This window comes from Coccinella septempunctata, chromosome 5 (genome assembly GCF_907165205.1).
Source record: "Coccinella septempunctata chromosome 5, icCocSept1.1, whole genome shotgun sequence".
NCBI classification, from domain to species: Eukaryota; Metazoa; Arthropoda; class Insecta; order Coleoptera; family Coccinellidae; genus Coccinella; species Coccinella septempunctata.
Genome location: NC_058193.1, coordinates 10,571,205 through 10,580,543, shown reverse-complemented (window position 1 = coordinate 10,580,543; position 9,339 = coordinate 10,571,205). Strand labels below are relative to the sequence as shown.

The following is a 9,339-nucleotide window of genomic DNA, read 5'->3' as shown; positions in this document are numbered from 1 at the left end:
TAGATAATAATACAGAGCAACACCTTTTGACAAAATCTTTTAAGTTAGTTCTACTATCTACAAGTAATAATTATAGAAAGTCATAGTAACTGATCCGTGCTTCAATTGAGTAAAATTAAAACTGAAAGCAGAAGACAGTTATGTGAATATTTCATTAGAAACTTTATATGTAACATTAGAAGGTTCGAGAACATGCGAATCATTTATACAAACTTAACATACCTTTTTTTTTAATTCTCGTTATTTTTCAAAAACTGATTGAAACTTAATGAATCCTCTTCTGTACAGAAGGGTGTATCCCACCAACTTTTTAGAATTGGATTCTCAAAACAGTAGTTTCATTAGCTGTATTCGGACAGTCCGAGAATGGTTCTAGAACTGCGCAGAGGATTTAATAATAATAATAATAATAAATCTTTATTTATCCTGTGAGACATTTAACAATGTATAGGACAAGTCTGGAAATTGCATAGAACGAACATATTCATCTAGCAGAAAAAGAGAGCAAGGCAAAAATCCTTAATTCCTAAAAAGTATCACAAAGAAATTCATCTACACTATAGTAACATTTCTCGTACAACAATGCTTTTACTGCTGCACGAAAACACTTTTTGTCGAGAATTTTTATACCTTCTGGTAGTTTATGGAATAACCTGATACATATATAAGTTGGAGATGATTCAAATTTGCTGGTGTTATGCTTAGGTATGGACAACAAGCTTACATTTCTTGTATTATAATGATGGAAGCTGGAGAGTTTAACATAGAGGTTTTCATTATCCCTAGTGTGGAGAAGACATTTATAAATATAGATACATGGAACAGTCAGAATTTTATGTTTACGAAAGATAGGTTTACAAGATGTTCGTGAGCTAAGACCAAAAATCAAACGTAAGATACGTTTCTGTGCAATGAGTAATCTCATGGAGTCAATTGAGTTGCCCCAGACCTCAATGTTATATGACAGCTGAGAATAAACTAGACCATAATAGACATTCAATAATGCTTCGAGTGGAAGCGAGCTCCTCAGTCTGCGTATAGCGTAAAAAGAAGAGGAGAGTTTTTTACTAACATGGGCAACATGTTCGCACCATCTCAAATTGCTATCGACTATTACACCTAAGAACTTTGTGGAATGTTTGGAATGGAGAACCTCTTTTCCAGAACTCAGACTTAACGGAGAGGACTCTCTCAGTTCGAATTTTATCACTTCAGTTTTACCCACATTAGTATAAGTCTATTTGCCTGACACCATGATGTGAAGTTTTTCAATAACAATTCACACAGATCAATGAGCTCGCCTAAACTCTTTGCTCTCACAACAAATGAGGTATCATCTACAAATATTACAATTTTGGCCATCTCTATATGTTCCGATAAATCATTTATAAATAAAATAAATAGTAATGGTCCTAGTACCGAACCTTGTGGAACACCGAGTTCAACAGCAAATTCAGAAGAGCATTGATCTCCCACCCTCACAGTTAATTTACGATGGGTCACGAAACTTACAATCCATCCCAAGAAAGTACCCCGAAATCCAAGATTATAAAGTTTACTTTCGAGGAAATTAGGATCAATGGTATCAAAAGCTCGCGACAAATCGAAAAAGAGACCGGCAACAGCATAACCTTCATCCAAAGATGACTGAACGAACTGAATAAAATCTACTATAGCAGTCCCAGTTGAGCGTTTAGATCTGAAGCCATGTTGACAATCGGCAATAACATTGAATTTAACCAAGTATGACATCATGCGGTCTAGTATTATTCTTTCTATGACTTTCGAAAATACACTTAATAAAGAAATTGGGCGATAGTTGGCCACATCATTCACATCATCCTTCTTGTGTATTGGAATTACAGTTGCTAGTTTGAAACAATTTGGAAAAACGCCATAGGAAACTGATTCATTAACAAGATGCGCGAGATGTTCAGAAATATCACCCGCTATTAGTTTTATTATCCTCACAGAAACCAAATCATGACCAGTCGATTTTTTATTCTTCAATTGATTTATTGCACCAATAACTTCAATCCTATCTACGGGATGGAAGTAGAAAGAATGATTGCGAATAGAAGAGGTTGTACAAATTTGACTTAGTGCATTACCGTAATTCCGTTCTAGGCTCAATTTAGCAATCTCAGAAAAATATTTCGCAAAAGAATTGGCTACATCTACATCGTCAGAAATCCCTACACCACCAATAATCAATTTAAATTTACTATTATTATTTTTAGTTTTTTTTTGCAGTTTCCATATTCACTATTCTCCAAACCATTTTATTTTTATTATCAGATATTCTAATCATGTGTTCAAAAAAGCTTAACTTAGTTATCTTTATCATATGGTTGAAAGCATTCTTTGCGTCCTTGTACAGTTTTTGTAATTGACTAGTTTTCAAATTATTGTTAAGCCAATGAAGATGTTTCAATTCTTCACTAGCTTCTCTTATTCTGGGTGTTATCCAATTTTTTGTTATGTTGGTTCTTACATTATTATATACTAGTGGACAGTGATACTCAATGAGGCTTCTTATCGTATCAACAAATGTCTGAAACATAATATTTACATCTGAATTTTCATATAGGTAAATCTGCGAAGGAATAGTTAGAAACATCTTCAGCCAAATTCAACAGATTTTGAGGTGACATATTTCTGCACAATTTACGTTGAGGACCATTTTCATGCCTCACTTTATTTTCAACGAAAACATCTACTAAGAAAGATTTATGATCGCCAAATTGAACCGGAAATACGTCAGCTTTACAATCTTTCATGTCTTTATTTGTTAGAATATAATCGATTTTTGAGGAGGATGTCTGACCTAATATATTTGTGAAAACCCTTGTTGGTTGCGATGAAGTGATTTTCAGTTGGAAACAGTCGAATAAATCATTCAGAAGTTGAGTCTGTTTCGAACTCACCTGAAGATAATCAACATTTAGATCACCACAGAGAAAGATATGCTCGACCTGTTTGAAACAGTGATGTAATATATTCGACAAGTGTGAGATAAACGATTCAAATTTGTCTGAGTGTGGTCTGTATACACTGATGACCCCAAATGCACTCTCCCCAATCATTAACTTAACCGCACTACACTCACACAGCATCTCCTCAGTGAACTTCATCACCTTTATTTCCTGAGTGTCCAAACAGTCTCTCGCAAAAATAGCGACACCTCCGTGTTCACGATTCACACGGCAGAAACCGGCCACTAGTTTAGAGCCATGAAATTTAATAATTTCCAGGCTCTCCCTCGTACACCAATTTCAACAATGGAAAATATGTCGGTATTCTTTTCTGTTATCAGAACTAGGGCGCAACAGTTTTGCGCAGTCCTAGAACAATTCTCGGACTGTCAGAAAACCGAACCCGAATACAGCCAGCATTAGTGGAACTGCCAGTTTTCAAATTTTTCACGTCATGTGACAATTCCATCACTACACTCCTGAGGAAAACAGCTGCCTCAAAATTTCTTTATTGAAGGGAGCTGCAATAAAAAAATTCATAAAACTGCAGGATATATCGCAAACTTCGTTTTTACCATGATCTGAGCAGACACATCCACATTTGCTACTACTAGTAAGAACTAGTTTTCAAGCAACTCAAATAAGTTATTAAATAAAAAAGAGTTATGACATGAATTCAATCAAAATAGAATATTGAAAACAACAAGTTCTTAAACCAATCGGCTAACATGATCAAGAGACAGCTAGTGTTTTCGAGATAATAACCGATGTCTTTGGTATGTGATTAGTTACCCAGATAATGTGAAAATTTGCATAGATGTATGAGTGAAATAGTCAATAAAGTACTTATCCAGTTCAACAGTAATAATTAGTTCATCTGGTATAAAAACCAATGTGATGTTTACTCACTCTTAGTAGAATGAGGCTCTATCCTACCTGTCGTCAGAGATTCTTTATGTTAGAATTTTTCATTCCCAGCCCCGTCCTTCTATATCTCTCTGCTGTAAATATAAAAATTTTCAAAAAGTAGTACATACTGCTTTTAAGGTCAACTTATTCTTTTAAATTGAGATTTCACGATTAAAACAGGACACAACTCACTTAATACTTCTGGTACTGTTATTGGATCAAGTACAGTTGCTGAAAAAATTGAAATTAAATACAGATATTAATCATCAAAATACAAATTCATTTATCTGGTTTATTTGAATCGAGAGAAGGCATTGTGGGCTTTGGTTTTTTTGGAATAAAGTCCTCCTCTTCTTCACTTACCGAGGCAGTTATTTTTTTGAATATCTTCCTCCTTGTTTGGGATCAGTATTTAAGTCGCTTGTATATTCTGCCTTTCACGCTTAGGCTCTAGCAGTTGTGTAACAATCTGTTTCAGATTAAAATCTGTAAGAAGCGAATTTTTAAATTATTACTTAAAACTTGTTTTTTTGGCATTCCTGAAGACTGTACCTCATGTGAAGGCCAATAAGTGTCTATTTCATGTGCACTTATAGCTGCTGTTAATTTTTCAGCTGAAAAAGTTTCCATCATTCAGCCAAGTGGTTGGGACTTGCAGCTACAGATGAGTTATCCGTAAATTTTACTATGGTCCACGTTATTTTTTTATTATGTGGCTCCATCTCAAACAGTTATTCCTGAACAAATAAAAATATAAGTCTTCGTCTATAATAGTGACGATTTCAATCAATGAGTGAGTCAAAGCATGGTCTTGGAAAAAACTATATGTCAGATACCAAACGTCGAATTATAAATAATACCGGGTGTCCCAGAGCTTTTAGGCCAGCAGATATCTCAGTTACCTGCGGAAAAAAAAAATTGAAAAAAATACTTGTCGTAGGAGACCATACGCTCTTTCATGCAGCATAGCAAAATCCACCCCCTGACAAACAACCCCCGAGAAACCGCCCCTAACTTTTGTTTTTCAAATGGCACCCCTATGTTTGTTTGGCTTCAACTGACAGCTCTTTTTAATTCTCAATCAATGATATATCATAATATATAGTTGTAAAGATAGTCACTCGATAAAATTGAATTGGTTAGTGGGTACTGTTAATTGGACTGATCGAATTAGTCCACATTGTAGAGACAAGAAAAAGTGGATGTTGAAAAAAAAGAGTCAATAAAATGTTAGAACTTTTTGTTTATTATAATTTATGTTATAAAACATTTTCTTTAGTATAATGTTGCAGTAACAATACAGCTGAGCGTATAAATTCGTATTTCATTTGTATTTTTATTTTCCATAATTCTGCATGCCATTCTAGCTACCATGATACATCATTGAATGAGAAATGAAAAAAACTGTAAGTTGAAGCACAACAAACATGGGGGTGCCATTTGAAAAACAAAAGTTAGGGGTGGTTTCTCGGGGGTTGTTTGTCAGGGGGTGGATTTTGCTATGCTGCATGAAAGAGCGTATGGTCTCCTACGACAAGTATTTTTTTAAATTTTTTTTTTCCGCAGGTAACTGAGATATTTGCTGGCCTAAAAGCTCTGGGACACCCGGTATATATACAGGGTGTTCAGTCGTATTCTAATTCAAATTAAAGTCGGAAATATGTTCAATCTTTCTATTCGCATATCAATGACTGTTCTTAATTAATTCTGACAGAACTTTATTTATAAAAATGTTATTTATAAACAACCATAAAAATGAAATTGACAACTCAAAACTCGATATGGTAAATTATTCTAACATTTCTCCGGGCCACATAAAAGTAATGAATTGACAGATCAGTGATCTAATTCCAGCCTACATATTTTGTGTACAGGCCTCTTCAATACTCCAGAAGATGTCTTAACGTCGACAACTCTTATACGGCCATCTGTTCTAGCGTATGTACTGGTAATTAGACGTAATCGCCATTGAAATCGAGGAATATTCTCGTCCATAATCAAAACTAGATCTCCATCGTCAATTGGTTTATGGTCATTTGTCCACCTATTTCTTTTTGTCAACGTTGGCAAATATTCTTTAATCCAACGTCTCCAAAAACATTCCGTCATGAACCCGACTCTTTTCCAGTCATTTCTTATGCACCTTGAATCTATTATTTCAGGCATTGGAGGCCCTTGTTCACTTGACGAACCAATAATAAAATGATTGGGAGTCAGAGACTCCAAATCATTTGGATCAGATGAAACTCTTGTCAGTGGCCTTGAATTGACGATAAATTCTGCTTCGGCAAATAGAGTTATTAAGGTTTCTTCTTTAAGAGGTTGTTGGTACAAAATTTTACCAATGACTCTTTTGACTGATTCTATCAATCTTTCCCAACAACCGCCTATATGGGGTGCTGCTGGTGGATTAAACTTAAATTTTATTCGTTTAGTAATCGAACATCATGAATATGAGTTAAATCCATTTGTTTGAGCTTCTTTGAGTTCCTTAGATGCCGCTCTAAAATTTGTGCCGTTGTCACATATAATTGTATCTGGTGTCCCTCTTCTTGCTGAAAATCGCATAATAGCTTGAATCGCGGAGTTATTTGTTAAGGAATGTGCCACTTCTAAATAAATTGAACGTATGGCCATACAAGCAAATAAGACGCCCCATCTTTCCTCTACCCCTGTACAGATCTTCATAGTTATTGGTCCAAAATAATCTAATCCTACATTTATAAATGCTCGAATTCCTCTTGTTAGCCGGATAACTGGAAGTTGCCCCTTTAGTGGCGGCTTAGGTGTAGCTCTTCTTATTTTATATTTAAAACATTTGAAGAAAACTGATTTCACTGCAGTAGGTGCGTTCAATATCCAAAACTTTTGCCGTAGGAGAATAGTAAATTTATGTTTCTGAGATAAAATAATAGGTTCTTTCGTGTAGTCATTCATTTCGGGTGACAAACTTGTTCTTCCTGTTACTACTATCAAAACATCTTTAATTTTGGGGCACAATGGAAAAAAGACACTATATCGGTCAAGTTCAATGTTATTACGTAGATGTCTTAGATTATCAAGAAAACTCTCATACTCTGATCTCTGAATCCATAATTTTTCAGCTCTTTCCTTTTCCTCCAATGTAACATTATTATGTTCGTTTGACATCCTTCTTGTTTTTGTATTTTTTATTCGAGATAATGAATTTCTCGCAGAAAACATGCTGTACTTCCAATCAATCTGCTGAATTTAGAAAATCTTGAAATGTCAGGTAATGGTGATGAGAATGTTGTTTCATTTATTTGTAGGCATCTGTCTGTTTCACGCTGATGTTTTAGTTCATTGTCATCACTTTTCCTCGTCAACTCAGGTTGTTCAGGCCACAGTTCAAACGGTTGATTCAGAAATTGAGGTCCTTGAAAACATAAATCCAAATTTTCTTTCGACATTTTTGGTCTGGTTACTAAATCTGCCGGATTAATTTTTGTTGAAATCCATTTCCACTGCTCGTGATTATTGAGTGCTTGTATTTCATTAATTCGATGAGATACAAAAGGTTTGAATCTTGTTCCATCGCTTCGTATACAGCTAAGAACACTTTGAGAATCTGCCCACAAGAATATGTCGTCAATTTTTAATTCCAATTTAGTGCTTAAAGATGTGGTTAGTCTGCTTCCCAAAACAACAGCTTGAAGTTCGAGGCGTGGTATCGATATAGTTCATTCATTCATTTCTGTATCCCGTTACCGGGAATTAATCTACTAAAAGACATAAAAATGAACAGACTTATAATTTCTTGGGGCTAATTGCGACTGTGTGCCCTCCTGTGACTGAAAAGACCCAAACGTGACCTACAGATCCTTCCACACTCCGGGCATTGATAGTCACCAACCTGATCTGGCCGCCGCTGAATTCTTCTCGACTCTCCATTATAACTGTGTACCATAGATCTCAACTGTGACCTGTCTAACGCTAGTTGTTCCCAGTTATGATTGGCATTAATTGATTTTAGGGATTGATGTAGTGTATCCTTAAACCGCTTATACTTTCCTCCTAGTTTCCGGGCTCCCTCTGCCAATTTGCCATACAGAACTATTTTGCGGAGTCTTGTGTCTTGCATCCTCAGAATGTGGCCGCTCCATCTGAGTCGGGCCTTCGTTACCTGAGACTCAACTGTTGTACAACTCCCACGTTGCAAGACTTCTGCATTCGAAACTTTGTGGAACCATCTGATGTGCATTATCTGTCTTAGATGACGTTGTTGCGTTTGTTCAAGCTGTTTAATATGTCGCCTGTAGGGCGTCCAGCTTTCGCTTCCGTAAAGGAGCGTTGAAAGGACGACTGCTTTGTAAACAGCTGTCTTGGTCTTCAGATTGAGGTCGTGATTTTGAAACACTCTGACCTCTAGCTTCCATAATGCCCGTGATGCCGAATTGATATGTTTGTGTATTTCCGTGTTTAGGTTAACCCTAGTATTTATGAAGCTTCCCAAGTATTTGAATTGCTCGACCCGTTCTAGGGTTTCATTTTCCAGGCTGATATGTGTTTGAAGGCTTTCTGAAGAACTTATCAGGATTTTGGTTTTGTCGATATTGAGTCTACGGCCTAAAGCTTCGTATATATGTTTATAGGTGTTCAGCATTATCTGTAAATCCTCTGAACTGCTAGCGATAAGTGCGCAGTCGTCTGCATATTCAAGTTCCGTGATAACCTTTGAACGGGCTTTTGCTCAGAGGCACATCAGGTTAAATAGGCCTCCATCAAATCTGAATCTTATTCCAACACCTCTTACAGGCATACTCATGTCAGCAATTATCGAGACAGCTATGGCGGAAATATTGAACAGTAAAGGCGCTAACACGCAGCCTTGTTTCATTCCAGAGTTGGTTAAGAAATGGTCGTTTGTAAAGCCATTATGCTGTGTTCTAGGGGTGTTGTTGGTATGAACGCTTTTACACACTGCTAAGAATTTTTCGGGTACTCCAAGGCGGGCCATGATTTTCCATAGAGCTCTCCGATTCACGGAGTCGAAGGCCTTACTTAAATCGATGTAGGCTGTATAGATCCTTGATTGTTGTTTACGGGCCTTCGCTTGCAGCTGTCGCAGTGTAAAAATTAGGTCCACCGTACCTCGATTTGGTCGAAAGCCGCACTGGGATTCAGGTGAAATCTTTTCTGAGTGTGGAATGAGACGATTAGCCATAATCTTCGAGATAATTTTGCCGGCCACGCTAAGCAACGATATGCCCCTGTTTTTGTTGCAATTTGACGTATCGCCTTTGTTCTTATAGAGGTTGATAACTAAAGCGTCTCTGAAGTCTTGTGGCACATCTCCTTGTTCCCAGATCTTGCGGAATAGTGCTAGGAGACCATTGGCAATGTCTTCATCCAGGGCTTTGAATACCTCCGCTGGAATGCCGTCTAGACCTGGTGACTTATCATTTTTCATAATTTTTATCGCACTTATGATTTT

At 36.5% G+C, this 9,339-nt stretch overlaps 1 protein-coding gene and 1 long non-coding RNA gene across 2 annotated transcripts in view; both read right to left on the bottom strand.

The window, feature by feature from the left end:
- The window catches only part of LOC123313567, a 220,191-nt gene that overhangs the window by 64,441 nt on the left and 146,411 nt on the right, over nt 1–9,339 (bottom strand). The gene's annotated exons all lie outside the window — the stretch shown is intronic.
- LOC123313584 overlaps nt 1–9,339 on the bottom strand; it is a 32,895-nt gene that overhangs the window by 751 nt on the left and 22,805 nt on the right. Inside the window, exons 2-5 of the long non-coding RNA XR_006537757.1 lie at nt 4,437–4,621; nt 4,077–4,370; nt 3,885–3,976; nt 223–3,496 (exon numbers count right to left, since the gene is read on the bottom strand). This is a non-coding gene — a long non-coding RNA (uncharacterized LOC123313584). The remainder of the gene's footprint in view (nt 1–222; nt 3,497–3,884; nt 3,977–4,076; nt 4,371–4,436; nt 4,622–9,339) is intronic.